This window comes from Oculina patagonica, chromosome 8, assembly GCF_052425735.1.
Source record: "Oculina patagonica isolate OP01 chromosome 8, crgOcupat, whole genome shotgun sequence".
Classification (NCBI taxonomy): domain Eukaryota; kingdom Metazoa; phylum Cnidaria; class Anthozoa; order Scleractinia; family Oculinidae; genus Oculina; species Oculina patagonica.
In genome coordinates this window covers 30,688,197-30,701,479 of record NC_135765.1, presented here as the reverse complement: position 1 = coordinate 30,701,479, position 13,283 = coordinate 30,688,197, and positions in this window count along the sequence as shown.

Here is a 13,283-nt window from a genome sequence, read left to right as displayed (position 1 = left end):
AATATATTTTACTGTTGGTAGCTTTAGCACGTTATACCGGAGACTTTGTTAATTATACAGGGCTTCCTTTGTTTCACCGTACAGGCAAGACGATCTTCCTTGACTAAAAACAGAATGAATTTTTAAGCAAGAGGGAATGTAAGAAAATATAATTTTCTTTCGATCCCTGGTGAAGCGAATGAAGAGCAAAACAGTTTAAAAACCAGCAGGCCGACTGAGTATAATATTGACTTGCGTCGCTCGCTATCGCGACTTCGTCGCTCCAAAGAGTCGACTTGGGGCAAGTCTACAGACACCCTTTTGAGGTCTTATATGAAGATTGATTCGCGGTCGGAAATCGTCTTGGTTTTTACACACATTGGGGTTATTTTATATTTTCTCTATTTATATTTTCTCTCTGGCTCATTTACAAATACGGTTTCGTCTCGATCAACACCAATTTATCTTTGCCTGCTATTCAGTGACCCACGATGAAAATTCTCTATTTTAGCTTAAAATAAACTTCTGCACAAGACTAAATCGGGAATTAAAATCAAACGTTATTGGTGTTAGAAATTAACAGCTTTAATTAATTTGCTAATCATTTGCTGTCAATATTGTAGAATCAATACAACACCTCTAGTATTACCATCGTATAAAACGTTTTCTTGTATCGTCGACTTTTCTGTTACGACTCAGGGAGGTGGTTTGGATGTTTTTTTTTTTTTTACCGGATGAAAGTGTAATTTACTTTAATTCGATTCGTTCAATTAAATCTGCGACTGAGTTATAACCTAATTAGTCACAACACATACTTGTGTCGATAGGCTGCTGAGCTAACTATCCCGTTTATCGTCATTATCACTTGCGGATTACGTGCCGAAAGCGCAAAACGTTGGTTGCAACGAGTGGGATTGGGACCTTGTCTAAAAGCGGTCACGGGACTGGGACTGAGACGGTTAAGAGAAGGACCATTTTTTTGGAGGGGTGGTATGAATAATATAGAAAAAATTGTTTGCAGGGCCTAGAAAGACAAAATAAATTGTTTGCAAACACAAACACGTGTATGCAGAGTTGCATAATTTAAGCTAAAACATAGTTTGCAGAGAAAAATTTTTCATACCCCGCCTCTAAGCAAAAAATTGGTCCGTCCCTTATAAGGTGAGACAGGGTGGGGGGGGGGCCTTAAAAGGCGAGACAGGGTGGGGGGGACTCTGGGGGTGCTGAAAACCCCATTACCGCCAGACATTCGGCGATTACCATAGTAACGCGAATAAATTGGTAAAAATAGGATGCCCAGCAAGCGTGCACTGCAGGCGGTTTTCTTTTTGCTCTCCTATAGAATGTGTTCGTGGCGGCCATGTTTGAGGAGTGAAACAATAAAATATATTTGCATAAAAATGATTTTTTTTTCCCAAAGGAAAATCATTCTATTGTTTCACTCCTCCAATATGGCCGTCATGAACACACTCTATTCACCTTAATTCCTTCTTCTTTATGCTTCCTTTTTCGTTTGCTCGTCCCTCAAAATTGGAGAGCCTGGAACATATTTTCATGACATAAAAAAAAACACACAACACAAGAACTGCAATTTTAATTTTTATTACCTCACAGTTATGCCTTATCACCCCCAGGGGGGTACTCTGGCTTGTAAATGACGGGGGTGATCGAATGGAGGCAAAACTCAGGACCCAAGAAAATCCCTAAGTCTTCCGACATTACCCAAAAAAATCCCTGGACCAAAAATAACCCCCCAAAAAATGCCTTGTCAAATTACCCCTAAATTGCAAGGAGAAGCAAAAATATAACGCAGAAAAGTCTTAAACAATTGAACGCCGGGTTTGTTTATTCATCATACCAAAAATAAGCCAAAAAAATCCCCTATTTAAAAATCAAGTCACCCAAAAAAATACTTGCCAAATTTTCCAACCGAAAAAAATCCTGGAATCGAAATTTTCAAACCCCAAAAAATCCTTTGATCATCCCCGTCATTTTCAAGCCGGAGTACCCCCCCTGGGCACACAACTAAGCTAAAAATTCCATTAATTACGAAGTCAGCCAATCAGAATGTTTTATTGCTGGTGCAATAATTTCTAAGTGTTAGACAAGAAAAGTTTTTGTAATTGCTTTCCTCGGTTATTAAGTCTCGTAATAAGTCTCAATTATCAACCTTGCACGGGAACATACCACACGATTTTCTCTCCGTACGGCCACACGCTTGATTAACAATGAAGAATTATCAGGGCTCATTTTTTAGGGGTGTAAGAAATATAGAGGAATACATGGTGGTGAAAAGATATGAATTGTATGATTTAGTGGCAAAAACATGCAAGATCTCACGAGTGAGCACTGCTTTTTTAATTCTAGAATGTCCTTGTGAGACTGTATTGGGTGTCATCAATAATCCTTCCAATTCGAAATTTTGTAAAACCATCTTCGTCAAAAAATCTCATATTTCAAAAAAAACAGTAGGACTTACTAAATTATCGAAACCATGTATTCGAAATTTAGAATCGTGATTAAAACAATGTTCGCCAACGTATGAAATGTCATTATATCAGTTAAAATAAGAAATGCATTATTTTATAAAATTATTTTCCATTTAATTAATTTATTATATAATTTAATTTATATAATTTAATTTGAGCTTAAATCTTAGTATTTTAAAATTTAAATTTTTTTAACTTTTATTTTAGGTACACTGCAAGTATTTTTGTGATTTTTATTTTATTTTTGCTATATTAGCTATTCAACTAGAGTCTTACATGCTTAATTATTTACTAATAAGTTATATCATATAATTCGTTTTATCATAATTCGTTCATACAATTGATTAAATGATAATTGTAATGAATGACATAATGTATAATTCGATATATCATACACTAATAATATGATATATCGGTTAATATCATACAATTGATTAAATGAATTAATTATTCATTAATTCATTTATTGAATTGTACTATATAACAAATATCATCATAAAATTCATTATCTCATATAATAAACTGTACGATAAAAGAATTATGATATACGAATTATATGATGTAATTAATCATATGATATAATTAATTGTGTGAAAGTAATATATAATGACATATCATAGTATAAGAGGAAAATTGTTTAAATCATGAATCTACAGTTTAGAATATATGGTCTCAAATAATTTTGCAAGCCATATTGAATCACTTGAAATACAAGGTTTTTCTTGAGGAAAATGGTTTCACATAATTTGAAATGGATTTTATTCGATTGCTTTCAAATACACCGAGCTTCGAGACACAATGGTTTGGGAGTAGGTTTTCTTAACCCGTGAAGCAAAATGTAAATTAAACGGAAGTGTCAACTATTTTACCCAAACAGAATGCGTAACAAACGAGTCGAATCTTTTAACTTTATCTATAACTACTCAAGGATCTATTTAACGGGTTGAGTAAAACCACTGTGGATTAATTTAAACTATTTGTAGGAGCAATGATCATGAATTGGCCTGCTAACATGGGATCCTGTACTGAAACCTTACTAGAATGATTAAGAGATCATTTCTCCTTACTATACATAAAGTGTTAAACAACGAGTAATTATATTCTCTCAAAAAGCAGTGTTTTCGTTATGTGGTACCAAATTCTCACAACGTGCCTTGATCATTCACTATCCTATTGCCATAAAAATATTCATCAACTGATCCAAAAGAGGTCGTGTTTTCACGGTGGCCATACCGGTGTCTACAAAATCAGGATTCAAAATGTTTTCGTTGAATAGCCAGTCAATACTCATTAATCAAAGACTAAAAATTTCACGTTTATAGAAACGTAAAAATGGCCGCCGTGACGTCACAGGAAACGCGCGCCTGTTTTTAAACGATCCTTACGCATGGGTTGTTCATTGATAGAAGCAAATGGTTTATAACTGGAATCGATGCTCGAGCAACTTCGACAGTTTACCTGACGTCTTTGACCATCAGTTCTGTTTTCGTTTGATAACCACAAGTCTTAGTGTATCTGGTCTAAAGGTGGGCTGCAATGGGCCAAGAAAGACCTGCTAACTGCTTTCCCATGTCGTTGCTTTGTGCAGATATAGAGTAACTGGCCGGTAACTCAATGGAATTGCATAAGTCTTGAGAACGTAGTTGTAGACTGCCTAGGCCCATGACAGCTGTTCTGGGACAGCTCTCAGAAGACGACTGGCTGACCAACTGGCTTGATGTCAGGATCACTGCGCCGCCCTCTTACTCATAAAGGCGTGGTGAGGCCAACCACTCTAAAGCGACAAGTATATCATTGTTGACTTGGCATGCCGTTTCATTGCTGAAAATAAAGGTGAAAGAGATCGTATTTAGAGAGACTCTGCTAATATCTTTTAAAAGACACATATTGCTTTACAAAAATACTCTTCGTCAATCAATTCATGTCTCGAATGCGGAGACTCTTCAAACATGCAAGGCACATCAATACTCATACTAGTGCTCAAGATTTCTGTCAACTTGAGCACAGGGCAAGAAGTTAGGGGAAAGGGCGGACGGCACTAACCCTCAAACGTTTATCATCAAACCACAGCACAAAATTGAAGCCTGATGAGGAATTAATAATCTGAAATTGTCAGTAGCTTGACCAGAAATTTTATTTAGGCCCAATACAGTCATAAGACTGCAAACACTTCATCTAAGGTGATCCAGTGTGGCTGGAGTGCTTGCCACGTGACTAACCTAGGCCAAAACGGCAACCCTTATCCAAAATCTAACCCTAACCCTAACCCCAACCCTACCCTAAACCATAAGCCCTAACCCAGCAACCCCAATCCAGGCACTTTTTTAGCATGAGCCTAGTCCCAGCTTTTTACTCTGTGGTGTGTTAGTTCTGTTCACGTGACCTTTATTGTCCTCGTTAAAAATACATGCAGCTTCAAACTTACCTCTCTTAACCATATGGCCTTGTTTCCAAGATGCAGATCCTGAAAGCTAAAGCAGCAGGAAGGATCAGCTGGCCTCTCTGGTGGCGGGAAAGATGATCATCAGAGCCCGTAGTCTGAACAATGTAGGATTGCTCAAATAGTAGAATCGGCAGGCCTGTCTGGTGGAAGGGAAATGATACTCAGCTTCTGAGGCACTAGGAAGAATCGGCACTGTTTGGTGGCGGAGAAGATCATCCACGGAGTCTGAAATTTGCAGGATACAGCTTGCTGTAGCAGCACAAAGAATCAGCATGTTTTTCTGGTGACGGGGAGGATGATCTGCAGAGCCCGTAGTCTGTAGGATATTGGATGCTGAAACATGCAACAGGAAGTAATGGCATGCCTGTTCTGTGGCGGGGGAAGGTGATCCTCAGAGCACGGAGTCTGTAGTTTTGCCGCCGAGTGCCTTAGCTGAGAGTCTGTTGTCTGATCAAAGATCGGTATTATGCCATTCTGGTGTAAATCTGCTCGAGTTCTTAGCAAACTTTCCAAACTAAAGAGCATATCCGCTTAGAGGTCATAAACTGCATTGGAGATATAGTTTGAATGATTCTGCATGATTACGTACGAAGCTGCAAGATATAAAGTGTACTACACAACTGCACAAGTTAAGAGATATATTGCCAAGACATATTCCACTTATAGCTACATATAGTCAGGGCACATATGGAATATGCAGCCAAGGAAGAGAGATAGAACGAGATCTTAGGCTGGAATGGAGTGGGGGGGGGGGGGAGGGGGGGGAATGATAAAAATTGTGGCTTTTGGTGACTATAAGCTACTATAGTCTAAGATTGCTTAATCCGGGGACTTGAATATTCGACCACATGAATATACATGTGAGATCATGTGTTAACAATGTTATCGGTACCCAAAGGCAGTTTTCACGGATTATAAGATTACTGTACTTGGAGAAACTTAAAGTAAGCTAGACTGATCGAAGAAAAGTGTTATAACTAGATTCGACCCGTATAGTAGCCGGCGAAAATTGCACATGGTACTCACAATCAAGCATCACTGGGGAAAGCTCCATCCTTTGTAGATGTCAATGGCCCTATCGCTTTTTTTTTTTATCTAGGGTTCATCGAAGTATTAAGCACCAAGGAAACCTGTAAAGACTTAACTTCCAGATAAGTTAATAACAAACAAAAACATGACTTAAGTCGCTCACTTTCGCTTGCCACGAGGCCGGTTTTCTGTCGGTTAGGACATCTGCATGACTACTTTCCTGTTGTACATCAAAGCATGCGCTGATATTGTATGTCGGCGAAACCACCCGACATTTTGCCACACGCGTGCGTGAGCACTTAGCCAGTGATAAGGCCTCTCACATTTTTAAACACCTTCAGAATTCTGAACGTTGTCGCTCCTTGTGTTCAATAGATTGCTTTCATATTTTAGATCACGCCTCTACCAGCTTTCAACTTAAGATAAAGGAGGCTATCCATATTCAAAAGGAACTACCTTGCCTCAATCAGCAATTACACCATGTAAATCTTAAATTATCCTTCTAATTCACACATTTTCACGTTCTGTTGTTACTACTTGTCTTAATTAGCATTTTTTGTCTACTTATTATTCAACTCTCTGTGCTTTGTAAACCATTCAACAAAAGCTGACAGATGCTCTGCTCAGATGTCTTTAAAACTTAAAAAAATGTCGTTTTTCTTAAAATCTTTACGTGTCTGCTGTTCTTAAGACCTTATGCGCTGATATGCAGATATGAGAATACTCTTCAGGCAAAGTCAAAACTTTCATATTATTTGAAATGGAAAACATTAAAGCAAGCAAAGAGTTAAATCTACGCAGTAATACTTACGAAGTCTCCTTTACCTGTAAGAAAAGGATAGGTGTGTGGAGTGCTGAACAGTTAGATACAGATGGTCACACGTGGTTTATTTATCTGTAATTCAAAACGAAAAAGGAATACAAAATCAGAGTTAAGCTTGTATAAACATAACAATGTGCAGCTACTAACGTACCCCACTCTTTAATGGCGTGATGTCGTTCAGATACAATCTGGAGACTTCAAGCTCCTGGTGTTAACTGACGTAAACTTTGTCTTTTTGTTGTTTCTTTAGCAAAAGCAACGCCAAACAAAAAAAACAGGTTGTTAGAATTGTTAGTCCCCGAAAATGGACACATATTGTACGGCGCCACGTTTGAAGCCGACGAAAATGGGCGTAGCTAGAATCCACAAGGACATGTAAGGTTGACAACTCTTCCGAGTCATCCCCGAAAATGGAGACCTTAACACAAAAAACAAAAGAATCCAATTAACAGTGCCTTGTGTTAACTGACAGTGAACACTGTATTTTCGTTGTTTTCTTTCTAAAGCAACGCAAAACGAAAAACCAGGTTGTGAGAATTTGTTCAGTGTCCCCGAAAATGGACATATATTGTACGGTACTCCGTTTTACCCCGACGAAAATGTGCGTATCTAGAATCCACCAGAACGCGCGAGTTGACAAACTCGTCCGAGTCATCCCCGAAAATGGACGACCTTAACACTGGACAAACTTTGGATACAATTAAGGGTTACATTTACAGAGCAATACTTACAAGTCTCCTTTACTTATAAGAAAATGAAAAGGTGTGCAGGGTGCTGAACAGTCAGGTACAGATAATCGCACGTGCCTTATCTACCTGTACTTCAAACCGAAAAAGGAACAAAAATGTGAGTTCACCTTGCATAAACATAACGATGTGCAGCTAGCAACTTACCTCAGTCTCTAATGGCGTGATTCAGATCCAATTTGGAGAAAGTGCCTTGTGTTAACTGACGATGAACATTGTCTTTTCGTTGTTTCTTTAGTTGAAGCAACGCCAAACAAAAAACCAGGTTGTAAGAATTCGTTTGTCCCCGAAAATGGACATATATTGTACGGTACCATGTTTTCCGCCGACAAAAATGGGCGTAGCTAGAATCCATCAGAACGCGCGGGTTGACAAACTTGTCCGAGTCATCCCCGAAAAATGGACGACCTAAACACTCGAAAAAGTTCTTTGACGGATACAATTGAAGGAATTACTACGTCCCCGAAAATGGACGCTAGAAAAAAATGAGACTTGCAACCTTTCACCGTTAACAAATAATTTGCAGTCCTAAAATTACCAAGAGCGATCTCAACAGAGAAGGAGCCGGTCGGAGAGAGAAGGGGTAAAAACGAGACTGTGAGTCGGTTGTGTGTGCAAATTAGTTATTATATATTAATACCAATTAATTTCAGCATTTAGAACAAAGTGACACAAAAGTAAAAATGTTTTTTGTTTATTCTTAACTGAACATATCACTAACTACACACAGTACAGATATTCAGTTCATACAAAATGCTTTCAACCTGATAGCGTCCTGGCAGATGAAGCTGAAGTACGCTAAACCGACATTTACCTTGTGTTAACCGTAAACGTCGTTTCTTTGTTGTGTCTTTGCTAAAAAGAAACGCCAAAATAAGAACTTTTCCTGTAGGTGGTTAGAATTCGTTGCACCCGCAAATGAAACACGTTTTATACGCCTCCGAAAACTGGCGTACTTGGGACCCGACCTGAGGTAACGCGAAGTTGACGAAATTAAAGGCTCGACTATGCAAGTCATCCCTGAAAATGCTGAAAAATGAAATGCCTACGTTGGAAGCTGAGATGCTTGAAAAAAATCTTGTTGAAATAAAATATCATGTTCTGCGTCCCCGAAAGTAGCCTGCGAGAGCAGACGCATTTCCGGCCGTCGCTTCTCTCCGCCGAAAAATATTTTTCGGCGGAGAGAAGCGACAGCCGGAAATGCGTCTCTCTCGCAGGCTACCCCGAAAGTGGACGCTTGGAGAACGAAACCAGCCAGAAATAAATGACATAAGAATGTGACAGGACTGCCTGCAAATCCCTGAAAAGCAAAATTCGACCAAGCAATCTTTTTGTGCAACATTTATTTACATCTTCAAGTTGAGCGCACCAGGAATTACATACAGCTGATATTCAGTTCTTACAGTATTTTTATAAACCGGAGGCGGAACTGGAATCCGTTACGTCCCCGAAAATGGACGATTTAGTGCTTCGCATGTACTCATATACTCAGTGCAGTTTCCGGATGTAATTTTAAAAGCGTCGTACAAGCCTACAATAACGAACCGTTTTTAATACTGGAAAGCGTTTAGAAGATACCATTTTAAAGCGACGAAGACGTCCCCGAAAGTGGACAAGTTAAAGTTTGCAACATAAACATAATCCCGTGCCCACCCCGATAGCTTTAAAGCAGCGGTAAGCGTTCATCTCATCCCCCCCCCCCCCCACCCAAAAAAATCGACAAAAAACTCTTTAGAGTTAGTTATTCATCCAGACAAAAGAAACTCACAAAGTAACAACAAAACACACTGTTAACTGAATCGTATTTTTATTACCAAATTATTGTTTCATGCCGCTCGTTTTTGCTCCCGAAAATGAGCCTTGACGGAAAACAAGATCTTAAGTATAAACTTTCTACATGGATTTATTTTTAAGTATTCTGTAAACAACAACAACAACAGATAGTTAAAAATGCCTCATAACACTAGACATAAACGTGCTACGTCCCTACTATGCTTAAAAGAATATTATAATACTTCGTTAGGTACATAGCCTTAGATGATTCCACAGGACCTAAAGTAATCCATGAGGGGGTGCGCTCCTATTTGAAAAAAAAAAGTGCCCAGAGAAACCAAGAATGTTCCCGTGCCTGTAAAACTTGACACTGCTTGTGGAACACTCAGGGCTGCTCGGACATTTATATGGGGTTCGTATCGGCCTGCTATCGAGACAAACGCGATACCAGGCCCTTGTCGTAGATTCTCGGTTATAGCCGAAAGCCGATCATATTTCGAAGCGTTCCGAAAGCAACCGAACCGAAACGTTCACCGATCGCGAGCCGGAGCCGAAGCAAGGCTATGTTGTATGACGCTGGAAGGCAACCCGCACTTCATTCCACACTGCCTGTTTCGCCTTTGTGTGTTCTGGAGTAAATTTAGTGGTTTTTTTTCAAACAACAGACAATTGAGGTTCGAGTCTCAAAGGAAACAAACATTGTGGTAAGGAGCGCGTGTTGCACTTCCAAAGTCTTACAGCATTCATCCGCGCGTGCTTTCCACGCGTGTCACGCGTGTGGCAAAAACAACAACAACACAAGTACAACAACAACAACCTTTATGTTAACATTTTATAAATATGATTTTATATTACCTTAGAACGTTTTTAATTAATAAACAATTATTCACCGACCTCAGAATGAATAATCAGTTGTTGTAGCATGTACCACATCAGTGAATAAAGGTGAACACGGTAAATGAGACATATTTTGCCAAATCTTGGTAATTAACTGAAAATCTTCAAACACGCTTTTTGTGCTAACTAGGCTATGATGTGGAGACTCCAAGCGCCCGAAATTAAACCAATATTCACCAGTGTGGTCCATACTGGTTTTATAATTATTTTCTTATGCTATCTATACTTTCTTGTCTATCAATTCAGATGCAATGAAAAGGGATGCTATTTTTTTCCATATGTCCTGTTATCCCTGCGTGTTTCCAATGCTATCTCCTTGTTGCACTTGTCCTGATTGTCTTGGCTTGTCGCTGTTGCGTCTAACTACCTTATTTACTCTATAACTGTCTTGCTACTGCGCGAAGTCCATCTTGACTCTCCTTTCTCCAGGCCTAATTATCCTATAACTTGAGAGGTCTTAACAACTGTTTACCGAGTAAGCTTGTGTATATCCAGTCTCCAAGTGGCTCTCCAGTTGCTCCGCCGGAAGTGAAGTCTACCAACGCCTACAATTTGTAGACGGTCTAAGCTTCCTGCGCCTGCGAGGTGCAATGCAAGCGGATTCCTTGAGGAGACTCGTCCCGCAAGGCAACGCTAACAAAGAGACATGTATATGTCCGGTTGCTAACATCGCCTGTAAGCGAGAAAAGCCTCTCAAGTAACTATAGGTAACTCCTTTGCTATTCTCCCGGTCTCTTCACTGTCTAGATAGATGATGACATCTTTTCATGGGATGCATCTTGTTGGTGAATTGTCTGGTAAATCGCTTTTGGAGGCTGCCTACGCTGAAATTTGTAAGCGATATTAACTAGAATGTGTGCTTTGTCCCAGATTCCCAGCTAACGTACTACTTAAAGCCGTGGCGCTGAACTACACTCGCCATAAGTGCGAGCCTACACTAATTAGCTACCTGCAACTAGAAAACTGACAACTTAACGTGACAGGAGAAAACAAAACCGTCTTCGTTCCCGTGTTAAGCGGTCATTCTCTAGTTTCCTAACTTTTATCATTAAATTAATTAATTAATTAATTATTCTCGATTAATTAGATGTTTAATTAACTGGATGAACCTTGAACCGAAAACGACCCAGTAATAGCAGCGATAATACTGCTATTAAAGTGGACAAAGCTCCAGTAAATAACAGTGATATTGCTGTCATTGAAAGGAACTTAGATAACAAAAAACCTTAACAAAAAACACTAAGCGGGAGATTGCGCAAAAGCCGAAGTGAAGCCGAAGTCTTGACGAAATAAAGCCGAAGTGTGTCAAAGAAAAGCCGACACTTGAACCTAGTGCCGAATAATTGACCGAATGAAATATTCGAAGCCGAATTGAGAAACCCAGGAAAGGAAAAGGAAAGGCCCAAACCCAACCCACCCAGCACTAACTAAACTAACTAAGCCGAAACAGTCGTACATGTATATATAAGCCGAATGTAGGTCGAATGTAAGCCGAACGTAAGCCGATCGAGTGCAAGGTTCATCCAGAGCTCTATTTACCCACCCTTCCCTACCCACAAAGAACCACACTAACCACTACCAAGAAGAACTTGTGTCTTTCGTTGCCACGTCGACGCTGAGAACATTGGGCGAGAATCGCCATTGTACTGGAATGGACTGTTCACTTAGGACAGTGGACTAACTACTTGACGAAATCGGGAGGAGCCAAACTGAAAAGGACACTGCAAAGAAAAACTATGTAGTCAATTTTTACTCCTAAATGGAAAATTTGTATAAAACCGTATACTTTATTACACCAGCAGTTCCTTTCATACTATTCAGTTAAACACGACCCAAAATCTGAGGATCGAGAAATGCATAATTACATATCTTGAATTGTATTTGGAAATATTGCCCCAGATCCACACCATTTTGCTGAGTTGTTTAGCCTATTCAGATCTTGCGTACGATTGTACGAAAATTTCCCTTAAAAAATTAAAAATAAAGAAAAATATAAGGTAACATTTGTTTTCAAACTGCTCATTACATCTTTTAAACTCTCACGTCTTTCTTCAACCTAAATTATCAGTTAACGCTTTTTAATCATTGTTTATCAAAAGTTTCCCAGCATATTATAAAAAGCTGGACAAATTTCACTTCATGTATTAAAACTACGGGCGAAAAATAAGCAAACGAACAAGATAAATGAACAGACAAACGTACCTGGCATGATTATCGATCGACGTTTAAACTTGAACGGCCACATTCCAGCACCATGATTATTCCACGAAGTTTGCCGAGTAAATTCTTCGGTCGCTAGCCTCAGAAATGAAAAGAACAAGAAACTGACTAACTGTTTAGCCAAGTACCCGCAAATACATTCAAAGTTTTTGGTCTGAAGCTCAGGTCAGTTCTCTCAGAAAAAAACAGTTCATTGCGCAAATCGACCCGAAATGAAACATTACCATTTCCCCGCCAATATCATTTCTTGTGGTTCTGTAGTAAGAGCAGCTACAGCTTTAGAGTTACTTTTCCTTGGGTCTGCTAAGAAACGAAGTGAAAGGCTTCGGCATTTAATTTAGTGTTCAAAATTTTAGCCATTTTCTTCTTTCACACTCACGTAGAAGAAGCCGAATATCTAATTCAAACTGGGCGCCAACTATTTTAATGCACGCCCTCGACTAAAGACGGTATCTGATTGGTTTACGTCATCAAACGCCGCACGGGATTTCAGTGTGTTGCTGTTCATTGGCTCAGTATGCTAATAAATTTTTTTGTTTACGGTAAAAAATACATAAAATTGTTCTCTCTGTGGGCACATATCTAGAACCGGTAGACACGGTTTACACTGCAACTTTTGGGCAACTTTTATCTTTCGAGCAACTTTTTGCAATTTCTAGACCGATGATTTCCGAAGATTGTCCAAGTCTGAAGTAAAACCTTTTCGAGTATTTTTCGAGCTTTTCCGAACTTTGCCGAAGACTTCCGAGGCCGTTCAGACTCTTTTTTTGAGAGTATGAGAAGACCCTGGGGACGAGGTTGAATTAATGTTTCGGTTGAATGTCGGTTGAATTCGTTCTCAGTCTTTTACGAGTCTCAGTGCCAGGTTACTCAGAACAATTTCT